General features: G+C 44.6%; 1 protein-coding gene across 3 annotated transcripts in view; it reads right to left on the bottom strand.

Annotated features, from left to right (window-relative positions):
• LOC311139187 (B-cell receptor CD22-like) overlaps positions 1-14,995 on the bottom strand; it is a 28,206-nt gene extending 13,211 nt beyond the window's left edge. Inside the window, exon 1 of one of the 3 annotated variants that reach the window (XM_084174082.1) lies at positions 14,934-14,995. The gene's annotated coding sequence lies outside the window, so the exon portion shown is untranslated. Of the gene's footprint in view, positions 1-1,127; positions 1,199-14,933 lie in introns of those variants that run through there. The other 2 variants (XM_084174081.1, XM_084174080.1) reach the window with 2 other exon arrangements.
• Between the last annotated feature and the right edge of the window lie 1,159 nt (positions 14,996-16,154).

Genomic DNA, 16,154 nt, shown 5'->3' with positions numbered 1-16,154 from the left:
CCGTTCTTGTGATCATTTTCACCCCACGGGGTGAGATCTTGCGTGGAGCCCCAGATCGAGGGAGATTATCAGTGATCTTGTATGTCTTCCATTTCCTAATAATTGCTCCCACAGTTGATTTCTTCAAACCAAGCTGCTTACCTATTGCAGATTCAGTCTTCCCAACCTGGTGCAGGTCTACAATTTTGTTTCTGGTGTCCTTTGGCAGCTCTTTGGTCTTGGCCATAGTGGAGTTTGGAGTGTGACTGTTTGAGGTTGTGGACAGGTGTCTTTTATACTGATAACAAGTTCAAACAGGTGCCATTAATACAGGTAACGAGTGGAGGACAGAGGAGCCTCTTAAAGAAGAAGTTACAGGTCTGTGAGAGCCAGAAATCTTGCTTGTTTGTAGGTGACCAAATACTTATTTTCCACCATAATTTGCAAATAAATTCATTAAAAATCTTACAATGTGATTTTCTGGAAAAAAATGTCTCAATTTGTCTGTCATAGTTGACGTGTACCTATGATGAAAATTACAGGCCTCTCTCATCTTTTTAAGTGGGAGAACTTGCACAATTGGTGGCTGACTAAATACTTTTTTCCCCACTGTAAATTTTTCTTAAAGTCTGGGAGACATTTTCAGGGAGGAGAGAGCATGAGTACCTTCAGGCTCTGATCAGTCCCTACACCCAAACGAGGGCATTGCGTTCATCCACCTCTGGCCTGCTGGCCCCCCTACCTCTGCGGAAGCACAGTTCCCACTCAGCCCAGTCAAAACTGTTCGCTGCTCTGGCACCACAAGCTCCCTCACGAGACACTTGAAACCCCACCTCTTTAAGGAATACCTGGGATAGGATAAAGTAATCATTCTAACCCCCCCTTACCCCACCCCAAAGAATGAAAGAAAAAAAAACATATTGTAAAGTGGTTATCCCACTGGCTATAAGGTGAATGCACTAATTTGTAAGTCGCTCTGGATAAGAGCGTCTGCTAAATGACGTAAATGTAAATGAGTTTTGGAGTGAGTACAGTAAATCCAACCAATGGCCCTGGATAATATGCTATGTCATCATCACAAAGGCAGACTGCCATAGCGAAGGAGGTTTACATAGTGCATCAAGTATACTATTATGAGTGGAGCTTACTTCTCTGTGCTCGTGAGAGATTGCAGGTATTTGGTGAAAGGCACTGGAGGTCCTTGGAATATGCTGTCTTTGTAGCATCTGGAGAGAGACAAATAGAGGTAGCATGTCCTTGAAAGAGAGAGAGTCCTCATCCTTGACCTCCCACTGGCCCAGGGCCTTCTGCCTAACCCTCTAATCACACTTTATTCTGACAGGGAGTTACTCCAGGAGTAGACAGGTGTATGGTGCCTAGAGCCTCTCCACTCCTTATATGAATGGACTATTAGCTCTTGTAGTGTCGAGATAACGATGCTAATTATGCTGTGATGACAAGAAATCCGCTGACACTGTCCTTGATTATAATAGTTTATTACATCAAAGATTTCAGCGTCAATTTACAGACTCCTGCAGACATCTGGAGAACAACTGACCCAATCTCTAATATGTTGTTCCTCTCCGTCCTTTGTTCCAACCATGGTATTTATAATATGTAACATGATATGGGTGGTTCTCCCATAAACCAATCCCAGGCCTTCACATAACAGACTTCCTCTATTTTAGGGGGCCCCTATAATGCTTTCCAGATGCTTCCGCAAGCTGAGTCAACTTCCTCTAACACACCATTTGCAAACGTCAGCAAAGTCATAAACTGTTTAGACACTACACTCTTGAAATGGTATTATGCAATGTAAAGGAAACAATAATAAGCTCCATGTTCCTGTTGGTAGCAAGTCTCAACCTGGATGTGTCCTGCCTTAGAGTGGTTGCATCTATCTCCACCAGGCTATAATAAATCAGATTACAAACCTGCAGAGATAAAACTAAATAAAATGGTACCTGTATTTAGGATGTATTTAGGATAAGTTTACCAACTTCATGATTCATGTCTTTTATCCTCTGAACCAACAAGGACACTCTATTACATTTTATTTTTTCAATATATAGCCATGGCAGTACGGTCAATCAGGAATTCCATGCTTCCTTTTTAGCCTTCTTAGACATAACTAACAGGGAAATACTGGTAACTGGGTTATTCAACATCACTTCACCCGTCCTCTTTATATGCTGTGTACTTCTGGGCTCATATTTACAAAGTATCCAAGACTATGAGTGCTGATCTAGGACCACTTTTGCTTTCCAGATCATGAACAATATGACGGGGGGACCATATCAAGCGTCTAAAATTAGGAATTATATCAGGTGTGTTTTTAAAAAGTTGAAAAGTCAATTTTTACACAATGTTTTATTTTTTACAGTTATTCTCAATTCTGCATTTCTGACTGGATTTATAAAACCGGACGAAATAAAACCTTCCCCTCACTTATTAGATTATATCTGAGCCTCCTTTTCACAGTTTAAAACAAACAAACATGGTTAAAGAATGTGTGATTGAACCTGCAATCTTCAACTCTGCAGCAAAATCATTAATCCTCTGCGCCACCAGTGGATCGCTGTGGTAGTGCATGGGGATTTTCAATCTAATATGGTCAATCAGGACACAGAACACAATTTCTGAGTTATTAAAATGTTCCCATTCTCATATGCTATGTACTTGAAACGTTTTTAAAGAAAAAACGCACCCAATATCATTCCTAATTTTAGACGCTTGATATTGTCCCCCCTGTCAAATTGTATATGATCTGAAAAGCAAAGTGATTCTAGATCAGCACTCATAAACCCCATTTATACCTGGTTCTAATTTGCATCCTTTGTCCTGATCTTGTCCACATTCTGATTGTGCCCACATTTTTAGACTGGTGTAGACAATCAAAAGACACATTGTGATCAACTTTGGGTTGACAATTAGACTATAGTTTAAAGCTGGACAATATGGACAAAAATCCATATCGGGATAAATTGACACATTTTTAAGAGATAAATTACTATAAATTATATTTTTGGAAAGTGCTGAGTGATATGGACAAAACGTGATATCGTGATACATTTAGCTATTCTGCGATAATACAAAAACTGACAAATGTTTTCCAGTACCAAGTAAGATGCCTTAGATGGTAGCTTATGATTCAAAAAGCAAACTATTTCATCCAACATATCCAGGGAATGCATGATTGATATTTTGATGTGCAAGCTGTCTAAATAGGATCCAGAATGATCAGATTTATTTTAGGCTCTTCAGAGAATTTGCCGACATCTTTGTGCATATTGGCCTATAGGCTATATTATTCACCACATGAGGAAGTGGGAACTCAAAACACTTAACTAGATTGACGACTCTAAATATGATATTGTTGCTATATAGACATGTAGGCAGTAAATGTAGGCTAATAATGTTCTTCAAAAACTTGCCAGCGCTAGGCCTAAACTACTTGATGTAAGCCTATTCACTGCAAATGGCATGCTCTGCCCCGCTCCGCAAGCACATACAAAACCATACTACAGCCTACTCCTGTTGTAAAGTGGTGCCATGAACTCAATATTAAGAGGTGGGAAATAAATGACATACTCACAGAAAGCTGTGACTCTCCTCTCTGTAACTAGAACAATAGTAGTTGCTTTGAAAACTGTATTTTTCCCACAATTGCATTTTGAGCAAAGTAATCTGATTGTGCTTCTCAGAATGCATCTCTCCCTCCTCGGTGCGCACAGTGGGGGGAGGGAGAGCGGCTTGCTCACAAAGGAGCAGACAGCGAAATATGGACAGGCAGATACTTTCACAGCAGGAATCAACATAATGCATAGGCTATTAATGTTGACCAAATAATGGTTTTAGAACAATCTACAGGAACGTTGTGTAGCAATGTCACCAAAAATGACTGACATAAACAAAATGCTTTGGTAAAAGGAAGGCAATGTCTGTGTCGATAATCTTCGGTTTATCACCTGGGGTCTACTCTGGTTGCTATGTTTTACTGTCAAAATAAGACTCCAGATAAAAAATGTTTTCAATAGAGATTAATTACATACATCTTTATGAACATTAACTAATTTCATAGGCTAATTCATTTGGGGTTCAACACCTGAGGAAGTGGAAACTCAAAACACATTTACTAGATAATTAACTCTAAATATAATATCCACTGCTAGCCATGTATTCATCCAACAGTAAATGTAATGTCCTAAAAAACTTTGCAGTTGTGGGCTACTACCTACAGTGAGGGAAAAAAGTATTTGATCCCCTGCTGATTTTGTACGTTTGCCCACTGACAAAGAAATGATCAATCTATAATTTTAATGGTAGGTTTATTTGAACAGTGAGAGACAGAATAACAACAAAAAAATCCAGAAAAACGCATGTCAAAAATGTTATAAATTGATTTGCATTTTATTGAGGGAAATAAGTATTTGACCCCCTCTCAATCAGAAAGATTTCTGGCTCCCAGGTTTCTTTTATACAGGTAACGAGCTGAGATTAGAAGCACACTCTTAAAGGGAGTGCTCCTAATCTCAGCTTGTTACCTGTATAAAAGACACCTGTCCACAGAAGCAATCAATCAATCAGATTCCAAACTCTCCACCATGGCCAAGACCAAAGAGCTCTCCAAGGATGTCAGGGACAAGATTGTAGACCTACACAAGGCTGGAATGGGCTACAAGACCATCGCCAAGCAGCTTGGTGAGAAGGTGACAACAGTTGGTGCGATTATTCGCAAACGGAAGAAACACAAAATAACTGTCAATCTCCCTCGGCCTGGGGCTCCATGCAAGATCTCACCTTGTGGAGTTGCAATGATCATGAGAACAGTGAGGAATCAGCCCAGAACTACACGGGAGGATCTTGTCAATGATATCAAGGCAGCTGGGACCATAGTCACCAAGAAAACAATTGGTAACACACTACGCCGTGAAGGACTGAAATCCTGCAGCGTCCGCAAGGTCCCCCTGCTCAAGAAAGCACATATAAATGCCCGTCTGAAGTTTGCCATTGAACATCTGAATGATTTAGAGGAGAACTGGGTGAAAGTGTTGTGGTCAGATGAGACCAAAATCGAGCTCTTTGGCATCAACTCAACTCACCGTGTTTGGAGGAGGAGGAATGCTGCCTATGACCCCAAGAACACCATCCCCACCGTCAAACATGGAGGTGGAAACATTATGCTTTGGGGGTGTTTTTCTGCTAAGGGGACAGGACAACTTCACCGCATCAAAGGGACGATGGACAGGGCCATGTACTGTCAAATCTTGGGTGAGAACCTCCTTCCCTCAGCCAGGGCATTGAAAATGGGTTGGGGATGGGTATTCCAGCATGACAATGACCCAAAGCACACGGCCAAGGCAACAAAGGAATGGCTCAAGAAGAAGCACATTAAGGTCCTGGAGTGGCCTAGCCAGTCTCCAGACCTTAATCCCATAGAACATCTGTGGAGGGAGCTGAAGCTTCGAGTTGCCAAACATCAGCCTCGATACCTTAATGACTTGGAGAAGATCTGCAAAGAGGAGTGGGACAAAATCCCTCCTGAGATGTGTGCAAACCTGGTGGCCAACTACAAGAAACGTCTGACCTCTGTGATTGCCAACAAGGGTTTTGCCACCAAGTACTAAGTCATGTTTTGCAGAGGGGTCAAATACTTATTTCCCTCATTAAAATGTAAATCAATTTCTAACATTTTTGACATGCGTTTTTCTGGATTTTTTTGTTGTTATTCTGTCTCTCACTGTTCAAATAAACCTACCATTAAAATGATAGACTGATCATTTCTTTGTCAGTGGGCAAATGTACAAAATCAGCAAGGGATCAAATAGGTTTTTCCCTCACTGTATGTCCTTGCAACAGCCGGTGCGCATTTAGCACGCGAGCCGCTCAGTATCTCAAAGCCATATAAATTATATTTTTAGTAAAATAGTTGCTATTGAGCTGAATACTGAAAGTTGAGAAATAAAAATGATAGCTACAGAAAGCTGACACCCTCCTCACTTCGACAAGAACAAGGGGATGAAGCTTCCAAAGCTGTGTTTGTCCCAAATTGCATTTTGAAATGTTAAATGATCAGAACGCAAATGATCAGAAGGCATTTTTCTCTCGAACACATTGGGGGAGAGGAGAGGAGAGTGGCTCACTCATCACAGCAGCAGGCCCCAGCGAGGGCACAGGCACAGCAGGGCAGGGCAGACACTTTCATTACAGGCATCATGATGATAGTGCACTTTACTGTTTGATTCAAATCATTGTTTTAGCCAGCCAAAAAATAGGACGTTTTGAGTGACGTGACAATGTAGAATGTGCTCTTTCTATGTTTCTAGGCACCCTTTCCATTTTTTACCATCCATGATCTTGGCTGTGATCTAAGTGGACAGAGTCGGAGCAGCTTTCTTTCCTGATGCCATGTTTGAATTTGAATGTGAGTTTAAATGACCTCAGCTCAGCCCATCTTGGTATGGGAGCCAGCCATGCCCACTGACCAGCCAAAAGCTCATTATAGATAGTATAACAGAGAAATTGTGCAAAAAGCTAAAACAAAATATCTGTTTTAACTGGCCCATGGACTGCCAGCCATGTCACCTTTTCCATTGTTTTATTTTTATATAAAAAATATGTTTTTGTGTGTGTCAATTTCGACCAGCCCACCCAACAAAAAAATTGTCCAGCCCATCTGGCATTTGCCAGAATTGCCTAATGGCCAATAGGCCCCTGCACTTTTCTAATGTCCTATGAATGAAATAATGTGCAGATTGTGTATAAAGTGTATAAAATGTGGTTGTGATTGTATGATTAAATGCTGTTCAAATGTCCTATGAATTAAATAAAAACTTCAATACAGTCCTCAAATGTGAATTGCCATTAAATTAGCATGCTGAGAATGGTTTGGTAATATTATGTATAACTTAAATAGAACATTTTCTAAATGTTCTTTAAATGTTCTGAGGACCTCCAAGACAAGTTAAAAAGTATATTGCATGACCATCTACAGAATATTAGCTTAAACCTAAAACAAATATGCTATGAACGTCATAAAAACGGACTTATTTGGAAATTGTGGAACATTGTGCAACTTGGTGGGAATGTTATGCGCAAGCTTTCGCGAATATCACAAGAATATTCTTGCAACATCCCAGACAACTCCCATAACTGAATTAAATGTTCTGGGAACCTTTAAAGAACTCAGAAAGGCAACTCATTCTTGCAACATCATAGGAGTGTTTTGTGCACCCCAATACAATTTTTATCTGAATGTCAGCACAACTGGACAGTTTAAGTGTTTTGGGAACCTATCTCTTGTCATGTCACTACAATATTCCCATCCGACTGTTCCCACAACCTAATTAAACATTCTGGTAACCTTTATATCATCAGCACGACTAGACAGTTTTTGTGCTATGAGAACATTTGCTGCCAACTAACGAATGTCCTGGGAACTTTCACAGAACCAATTTTGGTTTGCTGGAAAAACATTGCTGGCACATTGTGTTATTACATTACCTGGAAACCTAATGAGAACTTTTGGGGAATGTTCTATGGTGGTTGTTACAGATGTTGTGCACAACAGTTTAGAGAGTGTTTGGAGAACATCCCAAGGATATTTCATTTGTGTCAGCTTCCTGCCTCCTGTTTGTCTCCTGGCCTCTAGAGGTCAGCTGTGTTCCCCTCTGCCTTTGTTCTTCCTCATGTGTCCTCATTAGTTTGATCCAGGTCACCTGTGCCTTGTTTTCCCTTTAGTATTTTAGCTGTGTGTTTTCCCCTTGTTTCTCACTTGGTTATTGCGTCCTGACTATGTGTCTCCTGCTTTGTCCCACCGTGTCAGTCCTAGTAAGTTGTTCGAAGTTATCTTTAGTTTGTATTTCTCCCCTCGTGGAGTTGTTTTGTTTTGCCTCCTGTTTTGGAACATTAAATCTACTTGCCTGGAGTATTGCCTTGGGTGTTTCATTTGGGTCCTACAACATCTCCTCTGTGGCTAAGGGGTAGTACCCCCAGCTCTACACATCTGAGACCGGAGTTCTAGCCCGGCTTGTGACAGAATAACCAAGTCAATCATGGACCCAGAAACACTCAGTTCCCAGGACCTGTTGGCGGTGATCACTCGACATGAGGCTTCTTTCCAGCGCCATGAAGCCGTTCTCAGCCGACAAGAGGAGCTGATGGCTAGTCATTCTCAACTCTTGGCCGAAATGATGAGTGCCCTTCGCCAGCTCTTTGAACGCCTCCCTGGTCCTCTCCCTTCCCCCAGGTCACCCCCCAGTGACGACAGGCCTTCTCGGTTGGCGGAGCCCCGACTACCACCTCCCAAGCCCTTTTCTGGGGATCCAAGCTCTTGCCAGGGTTTCCTCACCCAATGCTCCCTCACCTTCGAGCTCCAACCCTCAAGTTTTCCCACAGACCGTTCCAAGATTGCCTACATCATTACCCTTCTTTCAGAAAAGGCGCTCGCCTGGGCTTCTGCGGTGTGGCAGTCCCAGGAGGCCTGTTGTGACTCCCACGCTGCATTTGTAGAAGAGTTCAAGCGGGTGTTCGATCATCCTGTCAGTGGGCGGGAGGCTTCCAAGCGCCTACTGTCTCTCCGTCAGGGCCCCCGAAGCACGGCAGATTTTGCCATTGATTTCCGGACCATAGCAGCAAGGAGCGGATGGAATGATGAAGCGCTGAGGGTCTGCTTTCAGGGAGGGTTATCTGAGCCCCTTCAAGATGAGTTAGCCACCCGAGAACCAGCTGGAGATCTCGAGTCCCTCATAGCCTTGGCCATCCGCCTGGACAATCGTCTAAGAGAGCGGAGAACGGCTCGCCGTCAGGTGTCTCAGTCCCAAGTTCCTCTGAGCAGCTCTGTTTCTCCTGTTTGGACTCCGTCATTCAGAGCTGCCCCGGCTCCTGAACTGCCCCAGGATTCCCCGGAGAGCATGCAGTTAGGCGGGTCCAGGCTTTCTCCCAACGAAAGGGAACGTCGCATGAGGGAGCGTCGGTGCCTCTACTGCGGGGTTGCCGGCCACTTCCGCTCCACTTGCCCCGAGCTTTCGGGAAACGCCTGTCCCCGCCCAGCTACAGGAGGGTTGTGATGGGGAAAATTAGAGCTCCTCCTACTAACGCGGTCCTAGCTATTCCAGCCACTCTGTCCTGGGAGGGCCACCAGCATCGGGTCCAGGCTATGATCGATTCCGGTGCCGCAGGTGATTTTATGGATGTAACCTTGGCTAAGGAACTTAAGATCCCTACCCAACTACTTCCTCAACCCCAGGCAGTTACAGCCTTAGATGGCAGACCTCTGGAACCAGGAAAGGTTACTGAGGCGACTCAGTCCCTGCGACTTACCATCTCTCAACACCAGCAGGAGGAGACCTTCTATCTCATTGACTCTCCCGAGTATCCTATTATCCTGGGTCACCCTTGGCTATGCAGACATAATCCCCAGATCGACTGGCCTACTGGCACCATTCTAAGCTGGGGTCCCACTTGCCAACTCACCTGCATGCTTCAGAGTCCCTCAGCCCCTAGTACCCAGTTTCAAGAGTCTGTTGACGTCTCCCGAGTCCCCAGTGTTTACCATCGGTTCAAGGCAGTGTTCAGCAAGGCCCGGGCTACTGCCTTACCGCCTCATCGCACGTATGACTGTGCCATTGATCTACTCCCTGGGTGCTGCCCTCCTAGAGGTCGGATCTTTTCCTTGTCCTCCCCCGAGCACGCAGCTATGGACACCTACATTAAGGAGTCCTTGGCAGCCGGCCTCATCTATGCCTCTACTTCCCCGGCTGGGGCGGGCTTCTTTTTTGTTGAAAAGAAAGACGGGGGTCTTAGGCCTTGTATTGATTACCGGGGACTCAACAAGATCACGGTTCGGAATCGATACCCCCTTCCTCTCATGGCCACTGCTTTTGAGCTGCTTCAAGGGGCTTCCATTTTTACTAAGCTGGATCTCCGCAATGCTTACCATCTCGTGCGGATCCGGCCAGGAGACGAATGGAAGACGGCGTTCAACACGCCCACGGGGCACTATGAATATCGGGTGATGCCGTTCGGGCTCACCAATGCCCCCGCAGTATTCCAAGCCCTGATTAATGATGTTCTCCGGGATATGCTTAATCTGTTCGTCTTCGTGTACCTGGACGATATCCTCATCTTCTCGAGGTCACTGAAGGAGCATGAGGGGCATGTTAGCCGGGTTCTCCAGAGGCTCCTTGACAATCACCTCTACGTTAAGCCTGAGAAGTGTGAATTTCATGTTTCTCAGACTCAGTTTCTCGGGTTTATTGTCACTCCCGGGCACCTAGAGATGGATCCCAAGAAGGTCAAGGCGGTCCACGATTGGCCCACACCTGCCACGGTCAAGGAGGTTCAACGGTTCATTGGCTTTTCTAACTTCTATCGGAAGTTCATCAAGAATTTCAGCTCGGTGGTAGCCCCCTTGACGACGCTTACCAAGGGAGGAGGGACCAAGATTCACTGGGGTCCGGAAGCAGCAGGGGCCTTCGAGGATCTCAAGCGCCGCTTCACTTCTGCTCCGATTCTGGTGACCCCTGACCCAGAAAGACCTTTCGTGGTGGAGGTGGACGCCTCAGAAGTGGGGGTAGGAGCCGTCCTGTCACAGAGGGGTGCGGATGGGAGATTACACCCTTGTGCCTTCATGTCTCGCCGCCTGTCTGAGGCCGAGCGCAACTACCACGTGGGGGATCTAGAGTTGCTTGCGGTAAAACTGGCCTTGGAGGAGTGGCGCCATTGGCTTGAGGGGGCTCAGCACCCTTTCCAGGTTCTCACAGACCACAAGAACCTGGAATATCTCCAACAGGCTAAGCGGATGAACCCTCGGCAAGCACGATGGTCTCTTTTCTTTAATCGATTCCAGTTCCTCCTGACTTACCGACCTGGCACCAAGAACGTCAAGCCGGATGCTCTGTCTCGAGTCTACTCTCCCGAGGTACAAGAGAAGCCCTTGGCATCGATTATTCCGAGGTCTAGGATCGTCGCACCTCTTCAGTGGGAACTAGAAAGAGGGGTACGAGAAGCTCTTGTCCAGGAGCCCGATCCAGGCGGTGGTCCTGCCGGTCGCCTGTACGTTCCTCTCTCTGTTCGGGCCCGCGTCTTGCAGTGGGGTCATGAGTCGCCCTTGACATGCCATCCAGGCAGTGCTCGCACACTGGAGTTCCTCCGACGGCGGTTTTGGTGGCCGTCCATCAAGAAGGACGTGCAGGTCTATGTTGAGGCCTGCCCTGTGTGCAACCAGGGAAAGTCGACACGCCAGCGACCCCAGGGACTGCTCCATCCCTTACCTGTTCCTCGAAGGCCATGGTCACACCTTTCTCTGGACTTTGTTACGGGACTTCCTCTATCCCAGGGCAACACCGTCATCCTAGTGGTGGTAGACCGGTTCTCTAAGGCTGCCCGGTTTATCCCCCTGCCCAAGCTGCCCTCGGCTAAGGAGACTGCTGAGCTCCTCATGAACCATGTCTTCCGGATATTTGGTATTCCCCTGGACGTGGTCTCTGACCGAGGTCCCCAATTCTCGTCCCGGTTTTGGGGGGCCTTCTGCAGGCTTGTTGGGGCCACAGCCAGCCTATCGTCGGGGTTCCATCCAGAGTCTAATGGCCAAACGGAACGGATTAATCAGGATCTGGAGACCACCCTGCGGTGTATGGCGGCCAGTAATCCCACGTCTTGGGCCACCTATATCATTTGGGCTGAATATGCCCACAACACCCTCCAGTCCTCAGCCACCGGATTGTCCCCATTCGAATGCCAGTTCGGTTACAACCCTCCATTATTTCCAGAGGAGGAGGCGCAGGTTGGTGTTCCCTCGGCCCAGCGCTTTGTCCAACGCTGTAGGCGGACCTGGAAGAAGGCCAGGCGTGCCCTCCTTCGGACCTCCCAGAGATACCAAAGTCAGGCTAATCGCCACCGCCGGACGGCCCCTAGTTTCCGAGCTGGTCAGAGAGTTTGGTTGGCCACTAAGAACCTGCCCCTCCGGGTCGAATCCAAGAAGCTTTCCCAGAGATACATCGGCCCTTTCCGCATTGCTAGAAAGGTTAACCCTGTGTCTTATCGTTTGGTTCTCCCTCGCTCCCTTCGTATTAACCCCACTTTCCATGTTTCACTTATTAAACCTGTCTTGTCTTCTCCCTTTGCCCCCCCACGCAGACCCCCGCCACCTCCCAGGATTATTGACGGCCAGCCAGCCTACACAGTCCGCCGGATACTGGACTCCCGGAGGGTCCAGAACTCTCTGCAGTATCTGGTGGACTGGGAGGGCTACGGGCCAGAGGAGCGCTCCTGGGTTCCAGCCAGGGACATCCTGGATCCAGGGTTGGTCCGAGATTTTCGCACCCTGAGGCCAGGGTGTTCTGGAAGGAACGTCAGGAGTCGTTCCTAGAGGAGGGGGTCCTGTCAGCTTCCTGCCTCCTGTTTGTCTCCTGGCCTCTAGAGGTCAGCTGTGTTCCCCTCTGCCTTTGTTCTTCCTCATGTGTCCTCATTAGTTTGATCCAGGTCACCTGTGCCTTGTTTTCCCTTTAGTATTTTAGCTGTGTGTTTTCCCCTTGTTTCTCACTTGGTTATTGCGTCCTGACTATGTGTCTCCTGCTTTGTCCCACCGTGTCAGTCCTAGTAAGTTGTTCGAAGTTATCTTTAGTTTGTATTTCTCCCCTCGTGGAGTTGTTTTGTTTTGCCTCCTGTTTTGGAACATTAAATCTACTTGCCTGGAGTATTGCCTTGGGTGTTTCATTTGGGTCCTACAACATCTCCTCTGTGGCTAAGGGGTAGTACCCCCAGCTCTACACATCTGAGACCGGAGTTCTAGCCCGGCTTGTGACAATTTGAAACATTTATATTTTATATACAGTACAAGTCAAATGTTTGGACAAACCTACTCATTCCAGGGTTTTTCTTTATTTTTTGCTATTTTCTACATTGTAGAATGATAGTGAAGACACTATGAAATAACACATATGGAATCATGTAGTAACCAAAGAAGTGTTAAACAAATCAAATTTAAGATTCTTCAAAGTAGACACCCTTTGCCTTGATGACGCTGTTTATACACACAGCATAATTACTTTTATTCGGATTCTTGACATAGCTCACTTTAATATATATGGGTACAAAACAGTGTACAAAAGATTAGGAACACCTTCTCTTTTCATGATGACATAGACTGACCTGGTGAATCCAGGTGAAAGCTATGATCCCTTACTAATGTCACTTGTTAAATCCACTTTAATCAGTGTAGATAAAGGGGAGGAGACAGGTTATAGAATGATTTTTAAGCCTTGAGACAATTGAGACATGGATTGTGTGTGTGTGCCATTCAGAGGTTCAATGGGAAAGACAAAGATTTAAGTGCCTTTGAACAGGGTATGGTAGTAGGTGCCAGGCGCACCGGTTTGAGTGTGACAACAACTGCAACGCTGCTGGGTTTTTCACGCTCAACAGTTTCCCTTGTGTATCAAAAATGGTCCACCACCCAAAGGACATCCAGCCAACTTTACCCAATTGTGGGAAGCTTTGGGGTCAACATGGGCCAGCATCCCTGTGGAACGTTTTCGACAGCTTGTAGGGTCCATGCCCCAACGAATTGAGGCTGTTCTGAAGGCAAAAAGGGGTGCAACGCAATATTAGGAAGTTGTTCGTAATGTTTTGTTCACTCAGTTTATATAGATTGCTTTTGGATTACTGTTACAGTGCTATTTGGGTTGTTAATTTGATTCGTTCTGACATTTCTTGATTTATTTATTATTAATATTTATTTTTTTGTACTTGTTTGACATTTTGTTTGGAGCTTGTTACCTAACAATTTCGCAGCACCCGCTATAACATCTGCTAAACTGTGTACGTGTCCAATAAACCTTTATTTGATTGAACCTCTTAAAGTGTAATGTCCTTTACAATATTTATTTTGACTTTGCTTTCCACATTCCAAACTCAAAGGTTTTCAGAAGCTACGGGTAAAATCTCTTGAAATTAGTATTAAATCTTATACAATTGTATCCTGTACCATTCCCCCATGTTCACTTTAGTCAGGGCTATTACTCACACTCAGTTAGTACCACTAAAACCCACACAATTAAATCAAACTGTTTATCATATGCATTGTAATTCACAATTTCTTTCAAACAATGTACTTGTTATCAAGTGATTCACAGTCTGTATCATGATCTGTGCTGTGACCATAGAATTGGGAAGATAATACTAGAATGGACATGAAAGGTCTTATAAAAGGTCAGCCATTTTGTTGAGGGAGTTGGTCAACAATGGTCAGCCAGTGTGGTCAACAATGGTCAGCCAGTGTGCTATGATAAGATATTGTTTAAAACAATCAACTTCAAGAATATCTGCACAGTATGTTTATAAGCTAGCTAGCCAGCCAGTTTAAGTGGAATGATTCCAACATTATTTTAAAATTACTGCCAATATGCCAACATTCCATTCAAACAATGCAGTCAATCCACAGCCATACACTGGCTGAAATCAGTTGATGATAGGACTTACATACCTCTGTTTACATATTTAAGAGGCTATTTATACTGAAAATGTGTATAAAACCTGTATATACAGTATTTCAAATTATATGGCAATATTGAAGGTTAACAATAATTCTGTTACACAGTTTCTGATACATCACATGCCTTACTTTTATTTTCCTGCATAAGTAAAAGCAGGAAATGCATCACCTATGCCTCTACTGCCATTAATTCCAAATAGACTGGGTTGGATTTCTCCCTGACCACAATGGCTGGCATTTTCATACATTCTGGAACTTTGAGGGTTTATGACATAGCCCCTCTAGTAATTTAATAGGATCTCTATGGCTGTGACTAGGTAGACATATTTCACTAATCTATCCCTTAATATTGATAAAGATCAGTAGTCATGCCCAATTCTAAATACAGTAACAGTTCCAAGCAAAAATGCTGCATACAGTATATATCCTACACTAACACGATTATTAAAATGGTCTTTACCTTATAACAATGTCTGGTCTTCGAGTAGATATGTGTATGGTCAGAAAGTGCTGGTTCAACATAGAGCGCCCCTCCCTCGCTTGTCATGTAGGGCTTTTCCTGCATCAAGTTGAGCAGTGACTCAATCAGGAAGTGGTCTAACTGTAGGACCTCATACATACAGTAGATAGTGGTTATAGCACCTGAATGCATCAACTAAACATTACCATTAAGATGATAAAGTGTTGAATGTAACAGTGAGTAATTAACAGATTACAAGTAAAGAATGTGCTAAACACAAATGCTGTAACACTTTTTGGTATTCCTGAGTGTAGCCTGACCCTTCAATGCTATCACTATCAAAACCCCTATGGGTGTCCTATTTTCATCTTTCAGTGGCTATGCGTTGCATGTAGTAGCCTACACAGGATGTGTCTTCATTATTCTATGTATTCTTGAGGAGTGAGTGAGTACACTCTATGGAGAGAACAGTAGAGAATCAGACCAAAGGCCTTGTGTAAATCTACTATTTTCACACCACCCCTTGCTCCCTCTCATGGTCTGTCTATGTAACATATCTGATATATTCATATTCTGGGTACTGTAGTCATATGGTCAAGAGGAAATCCTGACTTCCATGTGCAAAGAAATTCCAACTCAAACAAAAGAAGTGGAGAAAAAAACCATGTAATTTTAATACTGCAAAATTAACATATTTAAATAGAGTAAAAACAAGTGTACAGTAAGTCCTGACCTAAAGACATTGCTGTCCCGAGTTTCAATGTCCCAACAGGCTCAGAAATGAGTGTCACGACCGTCTTCAAAAGGAGCAGACCAAAGCGCAGCGCGTTGAGTGAACATAACTTTATTAGAGTAAAGACACGAACGACAAAAAACAATAAACAAAGACGGCTAGTGAAGTCCACAGTTACAAATACTGAATACGGAACAAAAACCCACAACCCTCATGAGAACACAAACAGTTTAAATATGGCTCCCAATCAGAGATAACGAGCCGACAGCTGACACTCGTTACCTCCGATTGGGAGTCACACGACACTACAATTACTCACCCAAAACACAACCAAACGAATACACCCTATACAACAAAACCCCACAACAAAACCCAACAAAACAAATACACCCTGGCTCAAATACAAAAGTCCCGGAGCCAGAGTGTCACAGTACCCCCCCCTAAAGGTGCGACCTCCGGGCGCACCAGCATACAGTCTAGGGGAGGGT

This window comes from Coregonus lavaretus (genome assembly GCF_964263955.1).
Source record: "Coregonus lavaretus genome assembly, chromosome: 13".
Taxonomy (NCBI): domain Eukaryota; kingdom Metazoa; phylum Chordata; class Actinopteri; order Salmoniformes; family Salmonidae; genus Coregonus; species Coregonus lavaretus.
The sequence above is the reverse complement of the archived record's forward strand: the minus strand, read 5'-3'. Positions and strand labels throughout refer to the sequence as shown.